Raw genomic sequence first — 25,337 nt, 5'->3', positions numbered from 1 at the left:
AGATAATATATTTCACTGAATAAAATACCAAGTTTTCACCAGTTAGTTGTATACATTGCTTGGTTTACAGTGCTTACAGTGTACATCTGTCCTTAGAAGTGAATATGAATACCTGTCATGCCTTTACTGAGTAGTCTTGTTGTGGGATTATATTTATTGTCCTTTCTGTTTACTTTGATGATTCTCAGAAATAGTAAAAAGTAATCAATTAACAATCTCCCTCACATCTTTGTAATCACAGTGTTAAACAAATATTTAAGTACCTTCCAGAATAAACCATATAGATAAAGCCTGTATGTGTACCCAGTTTGTCCAGCTCATTTCACTTTTTATATGCATACCTCTTTGGGGGAAAGAGGATTTTTTCAGTAAGAACCCGGGCCATTCCATGTCTGAACGACTTCCAGTAAATGTTTTATTCAAGTCTCAAATTTAATAGATTTTAGTTAGGGGAAATATCTGCTCCTTCAATTAGCACAAAACAACAAAAACAAAACAAGAAAAAAAATCAAAAACCATAAAATCAGCATGGTTCTCAGGTTCTCAAATGCGTGCATGACTAAGGTCAGTGGGATAAGTATCATTAACATCTGAGTGGAACAGTAAAACAAAAAAGGTCTTGTATACTCTGGATTGTGTACAAAGGAGAAGATTGTATACTGTGCGTAGTAGCTCAGTTTACACCATTAAACAACCTAACTTCAGTCCAGTTACGTCTTTCTAAAGAAGCTTTTTTACTAATTTTAATTTTATTTAGATTTTTTAGTTCCAGATTCCCCTCATGCAACATCACCTGTCAGAAAGCCAAACAGAATGGAAAAGCCAAATGAAAATAAAATTCTAGAAGTAGCTACTTCATCTTCTTGCAAATTACGAGTGGATTAAGAACTGAATAGGATAATAAGCAACTAGCGAGAGCACAATGAAGGGGAATTATATATCGCTGAGAAATCTGACAGTCATGGAAATTTCTGCTCAGTGAGATGTTCCTTAGCTTCATTACCCCAAGAGATGAATTAAATTCTGGCCACTATAAGCAGGATGCTCAACCAGTAAGTACCACATAGAATCACTACTGGTGTGCCTTTGCAACTCTCCTTTCACTCGTGGCAGCCAAACGCTGGAACCATTTTTTCAAGGGGCTTTGAAAGTTCTCTGGACAAAATATTACACAAAGAAAATATTTCCTGGAGCAGTGCAATTTTTGAATTTTAGGCTGCTTCTGAAAACACTGTGTAATGCTAGTGCTAGCTTAAGAAAAATTTCACTCATGCATTTATTTCCACAAGTCCTCTAATTTTCCATTCACCCCCTTATAATGATGTAGCTGATGCCATTTTGCTCTTATTGGCACACTTCTCTCACAGACAAAAGGAGTCATCTCTTTATGATGCATCTCCCCCCAATCTCTTGTCTCTCCAGTCAGTTCTTCCACCTCTTCCCTCAACAAACTTAGGCAGGGTCAGGCTGGCTTTGGCCAGAATGAGCCCACATCCTCTATGCTGTAGCGTTGACCTCCGTGAACAGTTCCAGAGCTGCTCCTGCCTTCTCCTCCTCCCTATTTACACATCTAATATGATGCCCTGACTGTGCTGTGGTAACACCCAGGCCCCACCACAGCTCATAAGGAACTTGCAGAAATACTGACCTTTGTAAGTGTGGAGGAGAGGCAAACACAGGCCAAAATTCAGAGCCCAACATCCTGTCTTGTATCATCTGACCTACAGAAATACTTCTTTGCTCAATCTTGTGTTTAAAAATGAGTCCTGAATTGTCAGGAGAGTGTTTATTATGTCTGCAGTAATACATTGCATGTTGCTTTGAAAGACCAAAAATTTGAGCAAAATCTTTGGAAGAAAATGTCTGCAAAACACTAAAAATCTGCAGTGGAACAATAATCATTTTCATTGTCAGAAGTCCCCTTTCATGAGACAAACAAGGAACCTCCTTTTAGCTTTTGCCATTGGCAATGAAAAAATAGCATTTTTGAAATAAATGTGCACAAAATGACCACGCTGTGGTCTGACCCAAAATCCAAGGCAAATTTGAATCTACATTTTTGAAAGACTTCCAGCTACATCTGAATTGATATTCCTAAAATATCCAGTTTGTGAAAAAAAAAAAACCTGACACAGTTTCAAAGGAAGTGCTGTGTGCATGATCTAGTTCTATAACACAAAAGTTTTTAAAACAGCAATCACTGATGCTGGCCTAGTAGAGAAGAAATACTGTCAAGTTAGCATTCTTAATGACTTCTCAGATTTGGCTAATATGTTTCGGCAATTAATTTTTTGCTTATGGAAAAGACAATCTTATACAGGACTACTGGACTTCAGACACTCAATCACAGCTGGAAGAGAGAGAATACATTAGTCATCTAATATCCATAAAATGTTCTCTCTCTTGTACATTTACTTATCTGTACAACTCCAGGGAATCAGCCCTGTTTCACTGTCATACGGTCAAGAATTCTGAATTAAGTGGACTGAAATTTCATTTGGGAAACTTAAGTTTAACTAACTTTTCACATTATAAATACATAATTATTATTTAGGCAATATTACATTTATACTTAGGTCCCGTTGATAAGGCAGAAACATTGTCTATAAAGCTACTTAGCATTTGTGGAGCTAAGAGGAGAGAAAGAGAGGAAAAGGGAAGGCATTAGAAAATTAAAAGACAAAGGAGCAACAAAAAGAAGGAAAAGTGTGAGGGGAAGAGCATTAATTCCACAGGAGAGTAATGTATTTCAGAAAGGGAAAGACTGAGAGGTTATTTACAACAATAAATTTTCATAGATAAGAAAAAAAGCCATGAGTCACAGTGACACAACATGATGGAATTTAATCCAGCTGTTTATGTCCTATGGCAACTCCAGATAAGTAATATCAAAAAATTAAATTTGGAAATCCAGATGGCAATAAATATTTTTCTCATCAATAAGGAACAGATGCCAAAAGCACTTTAAACACACAAAAATTATTTGACCGAGATCCTATCCTCTGCCTAATGCATGTTAAAGTGAAAAGTTGGACAAGACATTCACGGTTTCTTTTTTAAGTCACTTCACATGCTTCTCTTACTTTTCCTATATTTGCGTTATTGTGTTAATCCCCTCCTGCAGATTGAGTAATGGGTGCAGGCATATCCTTTATTTTATAACAAATTTTAAAATCTAGTATACACCATAGAATGCTATATAAGAGCAATTATGATCTTCGAGTTAACTGTCAGGAAACAAACACTACCTTTGTGTACCATAATAATTTTCTAGTATCATTCTGAATGCAAACACTTTAATGGACATTCTGGTCATTTTTAAATCTCTTTGGAGCTCTCAAAATCTCTGTCTAGTAAAGATAATTATTTTGGAAAAAAAATGGCTCCCATTTAATCAAAATCAGAACTTTTAGTTTTATAAAATTATATTTAATTAGCATTTTAGAAGAAAATAAAAAAAAAAGCCCTGACCAAAATAAGAACTAACAATGATGTTTTCCATTATGGAAAGGAGGAAAATTCCTTTCTTTATCAGATCCTGGAAAATTATCTGTTCACATTTGCTTCTGAAATAGCCTTGGATATATGCATTCCTGCAATGATATGATATGCAATGATAAAGTATTTTTATTCTTGATTTTGCCAGGAGTGAAAATAAAGGACTTTGGAAATGCATATGTAAAAAAAAGAGCACAAGTTAAGACTACATAGCCAAGCCTAGATGTGTTGTTTCCTAATAGGTATTCACATTCATAACCCTGACAGTGTTGACATTTTGGCAAGAGGTAGTTATGCATAAAAATTAGTAGATTAGTAGCTGCCCTGTGGATGTGTCATGTTCTTCCAGGCATGAAAATAAACTACTTCCAGAAAGCCCTCCCTTATCCATCATGTTAATTTCTATCATAAGCCCTATTTTAAGGGACAAGCATACACAAAGTGGTGCTTACACCTCGTGACAGTTCTTGGTGCAGTGTAGATATTCCCTGTTGTTTTCACTTCAGCACCATTTGTGAAAATTCACTATAGAGAAAAATAGCTGCCTGTACTATCAGTGTCACTAGAGAAGGGGAAAAGTACTAGAATTCCTAAATCCAGCTGTCACGGGAGACATAGAAGTGCCTGTTAGTTATGCCAAAGTATTACTGTGAACAGCCACAAGACTTTCAGTGGAGGCTACCAAAGTTAGCTTGCTGTACCAGTTGCAGTGAAACCAGATACCTCACCACTCCCAGTGGTAACATGTCAGCTTTCTCATCTGAAGACAGGTGAAATAATAAATCTCAAACAGAAAAATTTCATTTTCATATGGAAGACTTGCTTAAATAATAAATCAACCACAGAAATTTAATTGTAGGTTTGTCGTCTCTTCCCACTGAAAAATTCTGTTAAGGACAATACCTACCGCTGAGTACATACATAAGACTAAGAACTCACTAGTGACAACAAGAAGCAGAGCATTATCACGTTTCCTCTGACTCATCCTTCTGTCTTTGCTGTCCCACAGCTAAGTCTTAAAAGTCAAGGAATGTGTCCCAGAGATGGACCACAAGGGTGGCATTTCAGATCCAGCTAAAGAAGATGCCACTTACTAGTATTTATCAAGTCCCAGTCTTACTAGAAAAAAACATTAATAAATTAGTTGTTTGGGAAGTGCACAAAACTATTACAACTACTATCTTTCTCTCAGCTATTCTATGGTAAAAGTGTTGGGTGATAAAAAGAGCTCCATATGATATCTGAATTTATGAGAGCTCTTTAGACAACTTCCAGCAAACTGATCCAGCATTTAGGCTTTCAGATGAAAGCCTTCTGCTGGTATAAATCCATGCTGTTCTGCTGAGGTCAGCTAAAGCATGAGGATAAATGTACAGGACAATATTGTTGGATATAGTATTACGAGTCTGCCACATTGATATTTTCTCCGTAGAGAAAAAAGAATGGTGTCTAAAAGCAATCTTAGTGAAAGCTGAGCTACATAATCAACTTCATAGGAGGAAATATAAAGTATTTGCTGGGGAAAAAATTCATAATATGACAATGCATCACTATAATTTCCTACCTTTCCCATCTGACTATTTTGTATCCAAAAGCTTTCCCTTGACACTGGAAAGCTATCTAATTGAATTAAGATGCATCTATTCCTTTTAAATTGGGATATATCTTTACTCTCAAATATAATGCTCTAAGACCAACAATTTGGATGTAACAAACTCTGTATGATGTCTCTGCGATACTTCCTACAGTGCTTGCAGAAGGATTTTAAAGCATTTACCAAAATTACTCCTGCCTTTTTTTTCTTTAGGAATTTTACTTCCTATCGCAAATTTCTGCTTTTTTTAGAAGAAAACTTTACTTGCCTAAGTGTAGCAGATAGCATTTAACTGTCATATGTGCCAGTGACAGCAGGGTGTGCAAATTCTGCACACACACAGAAATCTAAGAGAAAAATGATCAAAGCACATTTATTCACTGTCTTTCAAACCCTGTTCTAAGAATATAAGCAACCGAAATGGTTTCTTTAGCCTCACCTTAACGTGAAAGATGCAACACAACTCAAGCCCATTATCAAAACGTGTGGATCAAGGAGATTAAGGCAAGACGGAAGAGGTTTGAAGGTTGAAATACATAACTGTGAAAAATTTCTTTGCATTTTGTATAACAGTATTATAATAATATAGTGTTAACTAGCCTTTCAACTGCAGCAGTTCAATGCTGCTGTGGTTTTCAGGCAGGTATAATGCAGCAGATGCCCTAGAAGCATATAGAGGGCCTATGCACACACTGCAGCACTTCTTTGCTGAACTTAGATGGCTATCTGGGATATCTGGCAGCAAAGAAAGTATCAATTAGAGCCAGGTCACTGTAGCATGAGTGAAGTTGGCTCCAGCCAGAAGGGAACTGTTCCAATCCCTCCTCTTTTTAATTGTTTCCGACATCTTGCGAAGGAAATAAAGCAACAGAGAAAAGCATTCTGCAACAACAACAAAAAAATCTGTTTATATCTCAAAATACCCTGGGGAAAAAGGGAGAGAGGATTTCTCACCTGTTGCTTATTACCAAGAAATGCAAAGAAGTCAATAAAATCAGTCTCTTCAGTTTCCATCTTTCCTTCTACTCTATACCCCAAAGGTGCACAAAGGCCCAGCACAAAGGCCTGAACAAATCACAAATAACTTGTTCACTGGGATGGACTGTGGACAGGCCCTAAAGCAAGAATTATGACAATTAATGTCCAGTAAGGGGATATGGGTTACGATATTGCAAGAACATCAAACAAAAAGCCCATCAAATGCATACAATATATCAGAAGTATTGTAGACAGTTTTAGAAACCAAAATATCTAAAATTATTAGCTAATATTAAATGACAAGGGACTACTTTTAACCACTAGACTCGAAACAGGGACACTATGCTGAGGAATTTTAAGAGGACAGTAAACGTTCCTTTTGCTCAGTCTGGAGAGCGTTACATTCTTTAGTACAGTCCTGTTTATTTGTTTACCTTTGCTAACATTTTGTGTGAAATCACTGATGTCACGGACTGATGCACAAATGTTTAAACTCACACTCCTGACCAGCTTGCTTCAATACAGAACCTTCCACAGCTTCTCTATCAACTAAGGCACAGCCTCTACACACTGAAGATATAGGGAGGAATTCATCTAAAATCTAGGTGTCTGGACCATACTAGATTTCCCTGTTAGCTCTATAATCAATAGAAAGAGACAGAACCAGTCAGCAAGCAAGTCCATCCAGCCATCTTAGGCACTTTTCTTTCAGAGATAAAACACTCACTGGTAGTATCCATCTCTTTCTATCTTATCGAAGAGAAGCCCAGAAAATTTAGGTTAGATGTCTAGCTTTCAGTTGTCTAAAACTAGATGTAATAAATCCCACTTACAATGCAATACTGTCAATCTACTAAAACACCAGTAGAGTAACTGGTATTTTTCTGTTTGAAGACTTTCTCCAGAATCTGAACAACTTCCTCTCTGCAGCTATGAGCAGATGAGCACATTACCTAGCAAAAGTATTTTTAAAGAAACGGGGCTGTCCCAGATGGAGAGATGGTGTCAGTGGTATTTAGTCTCTAAGTACCAAATTCTCTGCATCAAAGTCAGACCTCCATCTGAACTAAAAACACCAGTATTGTGTGTCCAATAAAGAATCATTTTTATGATTTAAGCTTCATTTTTAGAGGATGTTTTCATACTTCCACATGACTACCAAAATGAACTTGTCTGAACTCAATTTGATCTTTCATATTACTGCACTGAGATGCTTTAGTAAGACTGCTTCTTTGTGCTAGTAGTGCTGTCCCCTTAGAAACTCCTGAAACATAGAAGGGTCATCATAACTTCGTAACATCCATTGCAGAAAATTGTATTTGTGCGTCTGCTCTTCCCCAAAAGGCATTGCTCCATCAGCAACCACAAATGTCTGTGCATTAACATCCATGACATCCTTAACCTTTATGAGGCTGCAGATAATAATTGTTCTCCAGGCACAGAGCTTTCTGCAAAAAATGCCCATTATTATTCAGACTTTTTTCAGTTGTTTTCTGCCTTATGCTACTACAGTGGAAACTCTCATCTTTCTAAAAAATTCGAGAGAAGAAAAAAGGAGAGCAAATGTCACATATTTGCTATATCAACTCATAAAACCACAACACAGAAAAGAAATGGGTTTAAGCCAAAAAGGCTGGAGCCACATCCCGATCTGAGCCCTCCTACAGAATGAGCAGACTGAGATCCTCTGTTCTGGTCTGGATTCAATTCTGCTGTAGATGGAAATAATTTATACTGATTAAGAAAAGACTTCCCAGAAAAACACAACAATATTGAGTTCAAATTCACTATCTTTATGTGTCTCCAGCTCCATAATACATCTAAGAACTTGCAAATCTCACTGTGCTCCTCACAAGTAACTCTCCGGGGCAGAAGGCGGAACAGGCAGACTTCTCCATGGAACTCAAAAGCTATCCATTGAGTTGACAGATCAGCTCATTCACACCACCCTTTGCACTGCTTCTGCTCTAACCTTTGTCTTCTTAACACTCTCCTGTATCTGATTCTCAAACTAGAGAGCTGGTTGATCGTATGATAGTGCTGCTGTGCTGACGTGACTGACTGAGCGCTCTTCCTGAAGCCAATCAGATTTTTGCTACAGTTGTATGTTTCCCCTCCAAGATTTTTGAATCTTGGGGAGATTCAAAGATACAAAGGATTTGTATTGGCTAGTCAGTCTCCTATTTAATACACGTGCTACAACTCCATGCAGTTCAGAATTAGATCAACTTCCAGCAGATGGAGTCCATTCAAATGAGATATTGTTAATAGTATCACTTCTACCATTTGGTGATAAAAGATCTAACCCAAGGTAGGGGAATAGGGAATATTTTCTTGAGCAAGTATTTACTGATATGCTACAATCAACACTGGTTCTACTACTATCTAACTTGTCAGTTATTTTATAGTTCATTTGTAGAGCTTCATGTCTGTGGGTGGGAGTATTTCATTAACATAGATACAGACCTCTGGATCTGACTGGACCCCTTAAAACATCGTGCACTGCTGCAAAGAATACTCACAGAAAACAAAGATAAAACCAAGACTCTCCAGCATTATCTAAAATCAAAACTTGAATTATTTTAATCTTCTAAAAATTGGAGAATCACAATGCACTGGTTTGTCCCACAATTATTACATTAGGTAACACAAAGAGCACCTCCTGCCTTCAATATATTACCAAGTCAGAGAAGACCAAATAGTCACGTCATTCACCCTTCCCCCTCCACATTAAGCCTCCAAATTAAATCCATATGCAAAACTGTAGTATTCGTGATGTATCTTTTACTCTCAACTGACTTGTCTGTAAGGAAAAATAAATCACTGGAAATTGCAAGAACCTAGGTCCACTACAACTGAAAGAGTATCCTGGCATATTTATTTATTTGAACATCATTTCTTCAGAATAAAACCTGAAGAAAATAGCACTGAAAACAATGACTCATCTGATGCTATAGCCTGATTTAATGAAGCACATAGTGACAAATACAGACAACTATATCTGCACATGATTTTTCTATACAGCTGTAAAAACAATTCTTACCTCTGAAATGGCTATACCAGTCATACAAGTTGTTTGAGATTTCCTACGTCTCCTATGCTGAATTTACGTACCTTCTCCAACATTAACACACTGTGTGACAGACACTGGGATATCGCCAGTCATCCTCCTGCTTTAGACTAAGGATATATATATACGGGGAAGCCATAAAATGATCAGAAGTACTCTGCAGCAAATGGGCACTGTGGCAAGCAGATTTGTTCATTGATAGCTTTTCCAGAGCTGTGAGGCCTTACAAAAGATTTGGTAGACTTAAGCACACCTAGGAATTTACTGAGTCAGAAAAGGGTTTGGATTTCTCCAAATTCCTCTGGGAACTTTTCATGAGTCTCTTGTTGATTGTTCCCAAGCAAATCTGTAACATCATCTGCTTTCTTATGGTGGTGCAGATATTCATGTCTTGGAAATGCAAGCTGACACAAGGGATGAGGTTGAACTGCAAATTACAAAGCAGCTCATGGAAATATTTACATGCACTATTAATAATGATTTCAAAAATTAATACAGAAGAAAATAATAAGAAAAAAAAGACACTACCAAGCCAAGCGTTTCAACATAAAAACAAGCAGCTACTATGGCAATTGGAATAACTCCAAATTACCCAAAACTTAGAATTACTGTGTTTATTTTCATCTTCTGCCCTCTCCTAAAGCCTCAGTGCTATAAAGGCTGGAAGTTAAATGGAGTTATGATGGGAAGACCAACAAGCAGGCTCTGGCTTTTGCTACACTGGCTCCTGCTACATTCAAACCCAGTTTGCCCAGACAGGGCTCTAGCAGTCTGCAGCTACGTTTTACTTCTCTAAGGACTCTGAATTATCCTGTGCTTTTGTGCACTCCTCCCACACACAAGGTCTCATATGAGGCAACCTATCTTTTCTTGCAAAAAAGCTGCACAGAGATTCCCTCATGAGAATGTGTAATACTGATGCTGAATTGGAGAAGGATAGAATACAGAGCACCAAGAGACCAAGCACAAAGCCAGCATGAGAGCAAAGAGCAGAGCCTTTAACTGCAGTTCCACCAAGCACTATACGGTAGCATGGGACTAGGTCAGCTGTCTACCAGATTACCACAGCACTCTACAGATAATGGAATGCTAAGTAGACAAACAGCCTTGTTTTTTTATTTCATGTTTGCCTGTCCTTCAGGGGAAAAAAATTGTCAAGTTCAGCTCAGAACATGCTAGTTTTCCAGTACCACTTACCACACTAATTTCAGCGACTTTGCTTGTTCAAAACAATTCTGGATCCTTTGGAAATGATTCTGAAATTACCTTTGGGTAGTCAGGAAGGTTTACGGATAGATCTTTCCAATTTTCTAAATATAATTTTGAGCACATCCACCAATTATGACAAAATAACTGTCAGTACTATCAACTTACACTTCTACTGTGGCATGGGCTCTTCTATCCTAGCTGTATCTTTAACTCATCCAGAAACTGATTCATTAAGCAGACAAGACCTTGTGGAGGATGGTAACACTGCCTAACGATGCACAGTAACAGAATTTTCCATGACTTGCCAAATCATTGAGATCATGCTTTTTTTAAAATCAAAAGAAATGTTTTTGTACTAAGGGAAAAATATGTTAGTTCCACAATAGGCATTATTATAAGACAATGTCAGCTGATAGGGAAGCACTCTCTGGATTCTTGTTATTGCTATCTGAATCACTAATTGAATAGAAAGCCATTAACTATTTTCAGGAAGAGCAAATTCGAATTTTTTAGAATGCTTCCATTAAACCATAGTGTATTCAAAAGCAAGGTGATGCCCAGGTATATGGAGTTTCAGGCATATAACAAAAATGGGCTTGAATTTTCGTGTTATATAGGAGTAGTAAATTTAAAAGTGACAGCAGAAGCAGAAAGGACTGCATCTTGTTGGTACATTAATTCACTTAGTGTGGATCTTTAAACAGAGTTCCCACATCTCTTTAAATGATATTTCAATTGGATGAATATTTGATACTGCAACATTTAAGTAAATCAGAGAAGTTGCCTATTGGAAGTAATTTTAAATAATTGCTACTTTAATTTTGTGGGAAGCTCAGTTGGGAGGATTTTTGGCAAGCAGAAGAATTTGGGGGAGATTAGGAAAGGTTATTTTAGTCATCAGATTTGCAAAAATCTCCTGCATTAGGAAAGCTTAGTTTTGTTGCATTCGTTTGGCTCGTCTCTACTCAAAAGAGCACCAAATTTCAAGGGCACCTGTTGAGCTTTAGGGAAGTTCCTGTCTGATTATTTATGCATCCTAAAGGGGAGAGAATGGATGAGTGATTCAGCACAACATACTAGCCTAAAACAAAGACCTCTGTTCTTCCGGCCAAGAAGTGGAGTGTCACACAGGAGCATGCAGTATGGCAGAGTCCTGGCTAAAAGCTCATGGAAGCCAGTGGGAGGTTTCCTGTGGCTCTGAGTGGCTCTGAAACCAAATTCCTCTCTGTTCTTCAAATATTCTAACCCTCCCTCCAAGCTGACATGTCAGCAAGGAGACATGTCAGAGAAGCCCAGCAGAGCATCCAGCTATGCCAGGGCATAAAAAGCTTCAGGAGTCCCCAGTCCCCTTACTCATCTTGCTAGGCATTTTTTTTTTTCAGTGTTGATTTTCTCCTGTTTTCCAGGATCTTCCTTGGTAGCGTTATTTGGATTTAAAACATTATGGAATTACAATCATTCCACGTTTCTGCCTTGAGGACAACTAAATGCAAAGATATGTTAACAAGATTCATAATCATATGAACTATATGGAGGAAATTATGGGGAAAACTGGGACAGTGATGCAAAACTCACTTTGTGAAAATCTGCTGGGTATGACTTTTAGTTTTCTATGAATATGCTGAAACCATTCTTTAAACTAATGCTTTTATCCAACAGCCACTTACATCTGGGGAGTTTATAGGTCTATTATATGCCTTGCCAAGAATACTGTGTTCACACTCAACTGGTTTCTATGATATTTGGAAGGACAAGAGTGTAACAAAATTTAGAGTGTAGCTGACAACTGCCATCTACTATGTCAGGGATCTGTATTTTCTCTTCCCAAGATAAAGAATATTCGTGATATGAGACTGCAAGGGGCCATTTTGAGGGTGAGCTGGTTGTTAATTTAAACACTAAAATCTAGCTATAAATCAGCCCAAAATCGCATCTCTCAAAGTAAGCATTGGAGGATAACAGGAAGGGGAGAGGGGAGATCCTGACTGTAGGCCTGTGACACATTTCTAGGTGAAGAACAACAAGGATGAAAAGCCACGCTGAGCACAGGCAATGATTTGTCCGAAGAATAAGTTTATACTGCAGCCCAGAACAGAAATGGGATAAATGTGCCAAATACACCTTTGTATTTCCATAGCTGCTATCAGAACTCAAAACATAAGGCTCTCTCTCCATATTACAACTGACTGTGATGCAAATTTTCTGCAATGCCCTCCAGTTTCATGGGCCAAGGAACAGGCAGAAGAGAAGGAGGTTCACCTAGGCACAGAGCTTTACATTGACCTCTTTTGCTCTGAAAACCATTTTTCTCCCTACTCAGGTCCGCTATTGGAGAGTGAAACTTGAAGAGCTGTTTTCTTCTGCTCTTCAAAACCAGTTTGACTGGACTTCAAGATGACTCCCAGTATCCGTCACCAATGGGGCACAGTCATTACCTCAGGCTGATCTTTTACAGAACTTGGTCTCTGCTGTTTTCTTGGCAGTAGTGCTCAATCTCTTTCCAGCTCAAATAATCTGCCAAGCAACATTTCACCACTGCTGTTTGTTATGGCGCGCAAACAGTCCTGAGTTTTTGTGCCTACTGTGCATGCCAGGCCCTTGTGCTTGGGGAAAATTCTGTGGGACTCAGTTCAGGCTCAGTGATTCTTGCAAGGTAAACAGGGCCACAGACTATATCCTAACGAGCACAACTGGTCCAGGAATAACCCCACTATTTCCACTACTTCTTCAGAATGAAAATTAAAGGAGATGGGATGGGTGGAGGTCAGGAGCAAAAATTAACATCTGACAGACATACTCTTGCTGAACCAGTGCAACATGGTAACATGTTGTGCGTGTATGTGATTGAGAGGATGCACACATCCTGCAGAATTCTGGAAAAAAAAGTTTTATAGCTGCAGAAAGTTCACCATGAAATCTGTGAATATTGAAAACAAAATGAAAAGCTGTGGGACTGAATTTCACCTTTCTCTGGAAATCATCAGCCATGATATCTACGGCACCTCACCAAGAAAACTTTTAGCTAATGCCTGGCATTTCATGATCTTAATTCTGTAAACCTAATTTTGACCAGTGTAAGATCCTGAATCAAAATTCTTTCTCTATATAAACAGCAAATACCCAGCTGAGGTCATATGTCTTCTATCTTCAGCATATCACTTCCTTTACCAGGGATAAAAGCCAAGTTTCTTTGCTGGCCAATGACAAAAGCTGCACATAATTTTCAGACGCTTAATGCATAAATACTCAGTTGGTTCAGAGAATGTCACACGGGCCTCTTCTCTAAATTAAGCCATCTCATCCTTTGAGTTACAGAAGACTAGAGCAACACTTGCTGTCATTAATTCATGAAGAAATTTCTGAGTTATTAAGAACAGTCACTTGTTCAAAGCAGACTTTTCAGTGCCCATGTAATAACTGAATTGAAAGACAGCATTTTAACCATCAACTATCCCATAGTAAGGTCAAAAAATACATGGCTAGAGGAAATAGTAAAAGATATTTGTCTTTGTCACACTGAATGCTAAATGATACCATTTGAAATAGTTATGAATGTTAGTGCGTATTTGTCAGTTTATTTATAGCTAAGCTAAGGAAGTTCGATGATGCTACACAAGGCATTGCAAAGGCCTGTCTGCCTTGGGGACAGTATACCAATCTGATCACTTATATCCAGGACAAATTCCCAGATGAAAGTTTCTATGACGATACAGAGAAGAGTAAACCTGGAACATATGGCATAGGCTACAAAACAGAACCACACTTGGTTCAGAGGGTAAGACACTGGACATGAGAAAGAACTATTAAAGCTGAATATGGCCAAAATGACAAACTGCCCAAGAGCTGAAAATGAGAAGAAGGTTTCTAACCAAAGTGAGATTCTGTAACCATCAGCGTAGCGGAGGCTTTCTAACTTTTCTTACTATAGAGCTTGAAAAATGACATGTATAGAATCAAAGAATCATAGAATGGTTTGGGTTGGAAGGGACCTTTAAGATCATCTAGTTCTAACCCCCCTGCTATAGGCAGGGCCACTTCCCTCTAGACCAGGTTGTTCAAAGCCCCATCCAGCCTGGTCTTGAATGCTTCCAGGGAGGGGGCATCCACAACCTCACTGGGCAACTTGTTCCAGTGTCTCACCACCCTCACATGTAAGAATTTCTTCCTAATACTTAGTCTAAACCTTCCCTCTTCCAGTTTAAAAACATTTCCCCTTGTTCTGTCGCTACCTGCCCTTATAAAAAGTTCATCCTCAGCTTTTCTGTAGGCTCACTTCAGGTACTGGAAGGCTGCTATAAAGTCCCCCGGAGCCTTCTCTTCTCTAGGCTGAAGAGCCCCAACTCTCTCAGCCTGTACCCATTGGGGAGGTGCTTCAGCCCTCTGATCATCTTCATTGCCTTTCTCTGGACCCACTCCAACTGCATGATGCATTTCTTGCATTGGGGGCGTCAGAACTGGACACAGTACTCCAGGTGGGGTCTCACAAGAGCAGAGCAGAGGGGCAAAATCACCTCCCTCGACCTGCTGGTCACACTTCCATTGATGCAACCCAGGATATAGTTGTTCTTCTGGGCTGCAAGTGCACATTGCTGGCTCACGTTGAGTCTTTCATCAACTGACACCCCCAAATCCTTCTCCTCAGAGCAGCTCTCAAGCCATTCTCCACCCAATCTGTATCTGTGTGTGGGATTGCCCCAACCCAGGTGCAGGACCTTGCACTTGTCCTTGTTGAACTTAATGAGGTTGGCATGGGCCCACCTCTCAAGCCTGTCCAGGTCCCTCTGGATAGCATCCCTTCCCTCTAGCGTGTCAACTGCACCATTCAGCTTGGTGTCATCTGCAAACTAGCTAAGGGTGCACTCGATCCCCCTGTCCATGTCACCTACAAAGATGTATGCTCCTAGCAAGAGCCAGCAACTGGACTCCATCAGAATTTAATTCCAGACACACTTCTATTTAAGATAGTCACCATGTAATCACATGAACTTGGAGTACAGACCAAGGCTATAACTTTCCACTTCTACAGGGAACAGTGCTTTTCCTTGTAGGTGTGCCCATCAGAAGTATTATCACAGCTTTCAGAGCATAGCGGTCTTAAGCACAAATAAACATGGCAATATAGAACATAGCAAACACTTGCTAAAACTATCTACTAGGACTTCAGATCAAAAGTTTCCACCTCCAAAAAATACTTTGACATTTACTTTCTAAATGATTTTGAAAGTCAATAGATTAAAGCCATAAGTCACATTAGATCATCAGTGCCACAGAAAAATTCCACTAAAGACAAGGAAGGGCAATGTTTGAAGGTAGTTTTCCTATACCAAAAGGAACAGGTAAAAAAATAGAGGAGGTTTCAGTTACACAAACACTTTCTGACCCTAAGGACTTCAAGCATTTTAAAGAATTTTATTCTTACAGTCTTCCCTCATCTTACATGTTCCCATATCCTTTGAATGTATACCAACTTCTAACCCAAATTTAACTTCAAAACAGACTTCTATTTGCAACAATAACCTTGACTTAAAAAACATAATATTATCCTGCTCAATTTACTAATAGCAACAAAAACCAATTAATGATTGACACTGTGCCAAAATAAAAAGCTGAGTTTATTTTGCAGAAAAACCCGTGAAAGGCTTCATAAAACTGCAAACAGTCTTGCTTAAAACTAAAATTAAAAAATAGCAATTACATTTACCCCTCAAACAAATTACAAGTGATAGCATCATATGCTAAACCTGACCCCCCAAAAAAAAGGAAAAAAAAAAAAAGACTACCAGAGGAAAAGTAACTCATATTGTTCTTTAGCAACACAGCAATTGTTTGTTCTTCTGGTCACTGCAACACACAACTACTCTACTCTTCATGTGATATGACATATTCATACTGTCAGTGACACTCCTCCCATCTCAAGGGGATTCTTTTGTATTTCTTTCTCCATTCTTTTCAAAAACAAATATTTGCTCCCATTCAGCACCTCCTGAGTGCTGATCCCAAACACTTTTCTAGGAAAGTATGTTCTAGTGTATGTTCTTTTGTATGAACAACTTCTACGCTAATCTACTTTCTTTCCCCACATGACTGGATTAAAGTTTTATGGGGCCTAGGGTAAAACCAAACAATAAGAATAATCTTACTGTCATTGTCACTAAGTTTTACAGTGATTCTGTTGTGTTTTTCCTCATTTATTTCATCCTTTTCCTCCTCCCTTCTTTAGATAATTAATTTTTCTACTTGTCGTCCCTCAGTCTAAAGTCTTCCCTGCTGTTCACATGAAAGAGTGTAAGTTACTGACTGTTGAAAACTTCAGCTGAAACGCAGCCAGGTCAAGATGAGGTTATATAAAAGTCTAAAGGCAACTTTTTTAGGTCACATTCTCAGCAGCACAGATTCTGAAAGTTTCAGTAAGCAGACTGCACTTAACGCTCTAGTTGACAGTATTCATTCCACTAAGAGTGTCCACAGACAGTTTTTCAACATGTATTTCTACCATGCACCTATAAGCACACCCTAAAGCACATGCAGTACTGGTATCATTCCCAGACTACCTACATAGCCAAGCACTTTTTTGTTCTCATGCACAGAGAAGAAGAAACTTCAAAGTAGCTTTTTTTTTTTTTCCCCACAAAATAATTTTAAAACAAAACTGCAGGGTTATTTTTTTTGGGGGGGGTGGTTTTTTAGTTGTTTTCTTTTCTTTCTTTTTTTCCCATATGGAGATGATCCAGTCTTTGAAATGATAGACAAAATGCCTTGTCATTCTAACCACTTTATACTGTGCATGTTTGTTTCCTTTCCTAAAATCATTTCATGTTCCAACTCTGACTGTGAGGAATCTCCAGTACACAAAAGGTATTTACTTTGCTTTTTTCCCTAGTAAAATGACCTTTCCAGTATTTTGGTAAAGCATTCTTATGACTGGAGACTTATCTAAATGTTTTAGACTTGAAACCCCTTGGGAACGCTTGGGCTCTTGGGAATGCATTCTGTTTGGTTGCAAATCCTGAGAAAACATGTGCATTTGCTCATAGCTGCGAAAATTAAATAGAGCCTGTGAATGTAGGCGTAAATGGATCAGAAGAAATCAAAAACATAGCTCTAACACTAGCTACAAAACAGATCTTTCAGAGCAAATTACATTTTCCATGTGCATTTCTTTACATAAAAAAGTATATACTCACATACTACATGGCTACAGATACACATTTTTATCTCATGATGGGTATGTTCATAAGAATATTACAGCATTTTATGGGTTTACAGTGTCTCAATACAGACTCCACTGAACACCATTCGCTGTTCTGCATTAGTCTTTTCAGATCATTTGGTCTCACCAATGACTATATTTTTATACTATATATCATGCATCCAGACATAGTCTTTGCTGAAGTTTCAGTAATGAGTTCCGTCCCCAGCCAAAAATAATCTCCAAAGAACAAATTCTTTGCTTACTGAAAACTTGGAAAGAGAATGTAACACAAAACAGAATATAAACTACATGAAAAGAGATAACTCTGTCACTTGATCAACAGGCCAGAAATGTTCACCATACCCATAGACGTCAGCTTTCTGGTCTTATTAGATTAATGCTCCAGTGCATTTAGTTCTGGGGTCCCCAGCACAAGAAAGGTATGGAGCTGCTGTAGCAGGTCCAGAGGAGGCCATGAAAATGCCGAAGGAGCTGGAGCACCTCTCCTACGAAGAAAGGTCAAGGGAACTTGGCTTGTTCAGCTTGGAGAAGAGAAGGTTCCAGGGAAACTGCATTGAGGCCTTCTAGTACTTAAAGTAGTACTTCTGGTACCACTTACCCCTGTGCACTGGCACAGACTGACCAGAGAAGCTGTGGATGCCCTATCCCTAGAGGTGTCCAAGGCCAGGTAGGATGGAGCCTTAAGCAGCCTGATCTAGAGGGTAGCAACCCTGCCCATGGCAGGGGTGTTGGAACTGGATGATCTTTGAGGTCCCTTCCAGCCCAAGCCATTCTATAGCTCTATGATGATTCCATCATTTTCTTAGCATAACAAACATCCTACAGAAACACTCAGGGAAAAAAAAAAAATCCCAGAAAGAGCTACTCTGATAGTCATTCTGGATCAGAGTCCAGATTGTTACTACCACCCTGCTATTCCTGCCCTCAGTAGTAACCCTCTATACATCTACATATACCTCCCACAAAGACCTGGCAGTTATACCTAGGTCATCCAGTTTAAATGGGCCACAGCAAGATACTGAACAGAGAACGAAGATCCAGAAGCCCACAACCAACCCAATGAAATTTTGGACCTAGGATTACAACTAATTTCTGCTTTAAAAATATGACTGATGTAGCAGAAATGCTAAGTCACAGCCTGAACCAGTGATTGAGCACCTGATGGGAAGGCAGGGCCAACCCAGGGGAGCTCAGGTGCAAGCAATGTACCTGAGTGACCAGAAGGGGTGGATCCTGGCTGCACCCCTTCCCAGACCTCATTTAAGGGTTGGCAGTAGTGGCAAGGGTATCTTACTGGAGATCCCTGGATACCTGAGGCTTTCTGAAGGTAAGCAGTTTCTTTCCCTTTTTTTTTCTGTACCTATGGCTGTTGTATTTGAGCAAATCCTTGCTTGCTGTAGCCTAGGACCTTGCTCCTTTGTTGTCATTGTTGCTTTTTCCATTGTGTTACAACTGATGTACACAAAAAAAAAGCAACAGCTGTGTAGTTATTATCAAATCCTTAATCCAAAATATTTCCCTTTGTAAGGCTTTTTATAGGAGATAAAAACCTCCAAGTACAAAAATTTCACATATCTTAAAAATTCCTTTAAAAGCCCCTTTCTCCTAAATAGTCCTCAGAGTTCTTTTCAGTTCTTCTGTCTTGCAGGAACCTCACTGGGCCTTCAGTTCCTGGCCCTGGTCTCATAGGGTGACCTGCAGAAGCTTCCAATTTTGCTAATGCAGTTCAGCTGATTGTCCTCATCCTTTCCAGTGCTAGCTGTGGTTTTCTTATACTATTATTTCATAAATATCATAAAGATCTAGTACAACTAATAACATTCTCTTGTTGGCTTTTGATTATCTGGTGGAATCTGTGAAAGTGATCTGTTATTTGACAGAGATATAACTCTATCAACCCCTTTAAATTCATAACAGCATCTTATATTTGACATGCTATATGTACTTTGTGATAGATCCAAAGTTTGTACTAAGGTCCTCATTAAAGAAAGGGGGCAGTCTGAGGTACTGATGTGACTTGCCTCATGAGGCCATGCAAGTGAACAGCTATGGCCGGAAGTATAGGCTGTCTGTGTCCTTTGTCCTGCAACATTATTCCCTTGAGTCTTCTGCTCTTGATTACTCAAGCTCAAATTTTCTTACTACCTACATCAATTTGCAGTTATTCATTTTCATGTAATAACTTTGTGGTCTTTTGTCTGATAGACAAATTTATGTTCTATTAAGTGCTTATGCAGAATTACACAAGCTGGGAAGGCAAAGAATTCAGTGCAAAACTGACATTCCAAAACATGGTAAGCTTCCTACTGTAGAAATAACAATGGTAATTGAAGAGTTCTGAAATCATAGATGTTTTAACTGTGAAAAAGAAATGAATGAAAATGCTCTTGGTGCTGCTTGCAACCTTGCAAGATGAAAAAGCTGCAAGCTAGTGCTCTTAAAGCATCATTTACAAGGAGAAAGTAATAAGCCAATGGGCTCTAAAAGCAGACTAATTACCATACATAAGTTAGCATTCCCCCTATAAATGTATCAATGTATGCATTGCAAATACTGCCAAAACTTCCTTTTTATGGTTACAAGTGGTACGCTAATTAAAAACCCCATAACCTTTATGCACATGCTTTCTATACTACAGCTGCACATATTCAGTTATTTAGTCCCTGTTAACCTATCAATACACTCAGTATCTTGTTTGCATATGATGTTCAGGACACAGTGTCTTTGCTGTCAGATTAAGATGTGGGTAGCATCTTTTCCCATTTTTAAGGATGTCATTAAAGAAGAAAAATACCATACTGATTGACAATGCAGTATGCATAAAAATAATCAGATAGCGATACAGCCAACAGCAGTGAGCTCTTCAGGGTTGGAACTCAAAATCAGGGTCTGAACTGGTACAGCAACATCCAACTAGTAGCACATTGTAACTATTCCAGCTTCTTAAGGCTAACACTCTTTCACAACCTCATGGCCATGCAAGTTAAGATGCAAAAAAGCGTATGGAATTCCTATCTCCAGTTTAAATTCAGATAATTAGCTAACTGCTTCCAAAATCTGGTGACCCAAGCAGGTCAGAGAATTTCTCCACAAACAGACCTTTCCCTAGCATATCATAGGCAGTGGGATTTTGATTTGTTTTCTTGCTTGTGTTTTTTTCCCTCCAGCCTGCATGGGCTACCTGACCTCAAATATCTTCCAACAAAAAAAATGAAAGCACAAAGGCAAATGCCTACTTCTTCATGCCAATCGCACATTCCATTGCCACCTTAGTTTCTGTCTTCCGAAAGTTCTGATTAAACATGACTTCCTACTTGTTCACAGATTGGTCATTCTGTACAGAGTACTGCTGACTCAGAAATAAACATCTTGTCAAATGTAAAGCTGCACAGCTAAATTTATTTAGCAGTAGACAGGCTGCTTCTAGTATGTGGTGAACTGAAAAGCTACGTGCTGATTTATTAACCCCAGAAACTAAATATCATTCTGATTTTAATCTTTTTGTCTATTTTTAGTTAAAAGCAGAAATACTCTTTAGTTCTCCTTGGATATATATTTATTAAACACAGTATGTATGTGTTTTATCTGAATATGTTTCAGTAATTGAACTGAAAGCTGTACTTTAGTCCTGGTTTCTGGCTGTTGTTCACATTCTAAAATGTGTTCTAGCAGCTCTGGTTTTGTTGGAGCTGTATGCTAAATAACATTCTCTCTTTAGCATAGCAAGAAGTTGTTCAGAACCGCAAAGCTAGTATTTGGTTTTGCTAGCATTCTTAGCTCATGGAGTATGTTCATAGAAAGGGCCATAAGGGGCAAATATGTACGATGGAGTTCACACAGAGCCTACAATTTACCAAGAAAGTAAATTCAGTGGTGAGAGAAAAGGAAAAATCTAGAACTTAAAAATGTCCAAGACACTTCAGATCAAGAGTAATTCTTTAAATCTGTGCATGCCTAAGAATATGAACAAGAATATTAGATGTGCATATATGCAAGCAACAATTAGTGATCTATAGGAGTTCCTCTATATTGATGAATCAGCTTTCAAACATGCTTGGCACCATTTTGCAAAGGGAAGCTTCAGGCAAGTAAAAGCCCCTAAGAGAAAATTCCAGTTAGTATCTCCATATTGTAGCGTTTATTGCTTGCAAAAAATGTTAAACTGCCAGTGTAAAGCAGTACAGTGCTTTATCCAGCCACTGGGGACAGAACTGAAAAGCAAGATTTAGTGTTTGTCTAAATGGACAGTGCAGATGGTCTTCTGCTAGCTCCACACACACTGAGCAAGCTAGACATGCACCAGCTGTGGTACAGACTGCAGCTAATAGACATAGCTGCAAACTGTATATTTTACTTCAGACACTTTGCCAAGACATAAGATTATGTGCACTTGTAGCTATAGATACTCAAAATACATTCCACTATCTGCCTTGGCTTGATGCCTTCAGAAAGGTTCCTTTGGTCAAAATTTTCTGAACACCCTTCAAGTTTGGATACCTTCACTCCTGCAGAAAATTAGACTTAACAGATCTGGCTGATTTAGCTAAGACTGGTTTGTGGAGGCACAACTTGGACTAGCTTGTTTTGAAACTTATACTAGTACTAATAGCTCTAATTTTAATCCCTGTAATTGAATAGTACAACCCTTCAAGTATTTAGAGAACATTCTTAGGTGCTTTTACATTATTTACAATAATATTGATAATTTCCAAAAAGACTATAAGCTCTTCTGGAGTACTCTAGATAGGTCTGTCAGATTCTCATTTCTCATATACATTGGCAAAACTGGCTAAAATCAAGCTCAGATTCAAGACTGGTAGGGTAGAGCTCTTCATAAGCAAGTAACAAAGGTGAAACTCATTATGATGAATGTACTGATCCTTCTGTACTGAGGAGCAAGAAATCAAACACAAAGTGAAAACAACTGGCAAGGCAACAAAAAACATTACAGGACTTGAGGCCTATATTAAACTGAAGATGGAATACAGATCAATGATATGACATTGCGAAACTAAGGTTAAATGAAAGAAAAAACAGACCACTGTCATGCCAGCATATGCCATTGGGATTATTCTATTTAAAAGAGAGTCATCATTTCTCTTTGCAAGTCTTAAGGCTTCAGCTGGAATGCTGCATATAATTCTGGGTACCATGCTTTTTAAAAACGCTAAAGAAAAGCTGGATAAGGTCCAAAGAGGAGAATAAGGTTCAGAAAATGTGGCTGATGAAGAAACTGGTTTTATTTAGTCTAGCAGACTGAAGAGAGACACAATAGCAGGATTTCACATGTACAAGATTGCTTGTAAGGGAACAGCGACCAGTTTCAATGTCCACTGAGGAAAGGACAAGGAGAAATGAGTTTAACTTGCAAAAAATAAAACTGTATTATGGAAGCATCTCTACAAGTAGAGAGGTGTAAGCAAACTGCATGGGAAGACTTGCCTCAACAGGTTGAGCAATTACTGCTTAGGACAGTCTGCTAGACTTGAGCCTGGTTAATTGCAGAAGACTGGATTAGACTGACATTCACCTGAGATCTGCCATTTTCTACTTTCTCTTACATACTAGTTTCATTCTAAAATACTTTCTACAGTACTTTTACACAACCAGGTAGTAGCTTGTGTTCTTTTGTACTTGTTTGCCATATTGTGCATCTCCCCATCTCTTCTCTCTACTCTGAGAAGCCCTTAGCAATCCCAGTTCCCTTTCACAGTGGCAACCTCATCTATCCACTCTATGTTCCCACTTCCCTGCTTGCTTCACTTATGTATTGTCTAGGTAGAAGGAAGCAAATGCTGGGGCTGACTGAGACTACCTGTAAGTAAAAACTACAGTTGGAGCAGCTGACTGCTTCGTAGAACAATCTGTCTGACATAATTATCTGGAAACTTGAGTTGTCTCTATGCAGCTGCCAATTTTCATGTGACTTACAAGAACTTCCTTTCCTTACCATTTCCACTCTCTGACAGATTTTTGACTCTGAAAACTAACTTAAAGTTATTAGGTGAGGAGGGAACAGTGGTCTTCTATGTAGGTATAGACCTATAAGCATTCAGCATGATCACATATGCCTCATTTCCTTTGGAAACATGGTGAAAGAATTCTACCCCTACGAACTCGACTTCATTCAAATAAATGATAAAATAAATTTGGATGCCTACATTCCTAGTAACTGCTGCCTCTGCTGTGCTCATTCACCTGAGGTGCTCCTTAACAAAGGGAAGCTATGAAAGAGTATGCTAGGCTGCATATTTAAGTCCCCAGTGAATCTCACAGGTGCTCCATGGAGAACTTTCTCACTGAGTGAGAATACAACTAGGAAGAACTGTTTAGAGCACTGCCTGTTCTTTAGATCCTCTTTATAGACCAAGTCTTTAGCCTTCAGAAGGCCATTCAAACTTTTCCTCTCCACAGGTTAAATGATTTGGTTTCTCTAATGTTACTGGGTGTTGCCAGATAGAATATCTGAAATAGGACTAAGTTCTGTTTAAGTGAAAATGCCCACAGCTGTACAGTGGGAAAGATGACTTTTATTTTTGCAGTGTAGAGAGAAAGGTATGTGTTACACATCACAGTTGTTTATCTTCTGGATGACTCTCTCCAGAATGGTTTGATCTACTCCACATGCTGTGTGATCAGGCAACAATGCAGTATCAAACACTGTAAATGCAACTTCCTGGAAACTTCCTCCCATTTCCAAAAGTAACTATGTGGAACGATTTGGCAGACAACTTTAAATCACTGTATGAATTGTGCTATATGTGATTTGAATTTAGGGGATGTGAGTCACAGCAGACTCTCATAAATAGAGCAGTATAAGAACCTGACCCTGAAGAACTGTCTAATTCATGTGAGTCAGTCAACAGGGCTAATGACATATGAGTAAGGCTTTGCAGGATTCGACACTGCTGTTACGACCTCTGGGATAAAGAAAAGGCCAGGCATAATCAGAAACTGGAAGAAATGTGCCCGTAACTTCTATGCATTTCCCACCTCATGTATGTAAAGTACACAGCTGCAGTTCCATTAAGTAGTAGAGTCCACGGGAGTTTAAACTGGGGCGTGTCAAGGCTTCTAAGTTATAAACTTCATAGATCACTTTATATGCTCAAAATAATCTGTTGGCAAGACTTCTTACTTCCCAGCCCCCAAGGCATTGTTGGTAATAAAAGCCTGCAAATAACTACAGCAAGCAGCTTTGTTATTCAGTTTCCTTCCTCAACATGAGAGAACTTCTTCCAGTCTGTGTTCTTCCTGAAGTGTCTGCTGTTACCCGCACTTGCGCACTGTGTAACAGCTGCTCTGTCAGACCCCTGCAGACCCTTACAAGGAATAAGGGAATGACTAAAAGCCAGCACTTCTTATTTTGCAAACTTGGCGTAAAGTTCAGCATTTGCCTTTGGTTGTTCATCTAGACCAAGTCCATAGCACAGGTAAACTGTGACAAAGGATGATCTATCAATCCTTTCTCATGAAAGGTGAAAAAGTTAACAGCTGCGCCTATTGTGACAATGTGGGGGGGACTTAGGAAATTACAGTGCAAGCTTTTTATTTCTCTATTTCAGTCCCTTCTAGGCACTGCATTTTAAGTAACTGGCTTTTAAGAAACTCCCAGGAACATCACTTCATGGTAGAAAACTACTGTTCCTTCCTAGGAACAAATTACTGTTTATTTATCACTTCTGTTAGTTACTTTAAATGTGTACTTTTCGAGTTGTGTAATGACAGAACAGTCACTTCCTAATATGTTTTAATATACATTATTCACTGTCTTT

The 25,337-nt window shown here is 38.7% G+C and overlaps 1 long non-coding RNA gene across 1 annotated transcript in view; it reads right to left on the bottom strand.

Moving 5' to 3' along the window:
* Window positions 1-25,337, bottom strand: part of LOC110401877 — a 127,036-nt gene that overhangs the window by 95,159 nt on the left and 6,540 nt on the right. The window lies entirely within an intron of this gene.

This window comes from Numida meleagris, chromosome 6 (assembly GCF_002078875.1).
Source record: "Numida meleagris isolate 19003 breed g44 Domestic line chromosome 6, NumMel1.0, whole genome shotgun sequence".
Taxonomy (NCBI): Eukaryota; Metazoa; Chordata; class Aves; order Galliformes; family Numididae; genus Numida; species Numida meleagris.
The sequence above is the reverse complement of the archived record's forward strand: the minus strand, read 5'-3'. Positions and strand labels throughout refer to the sequence as shown.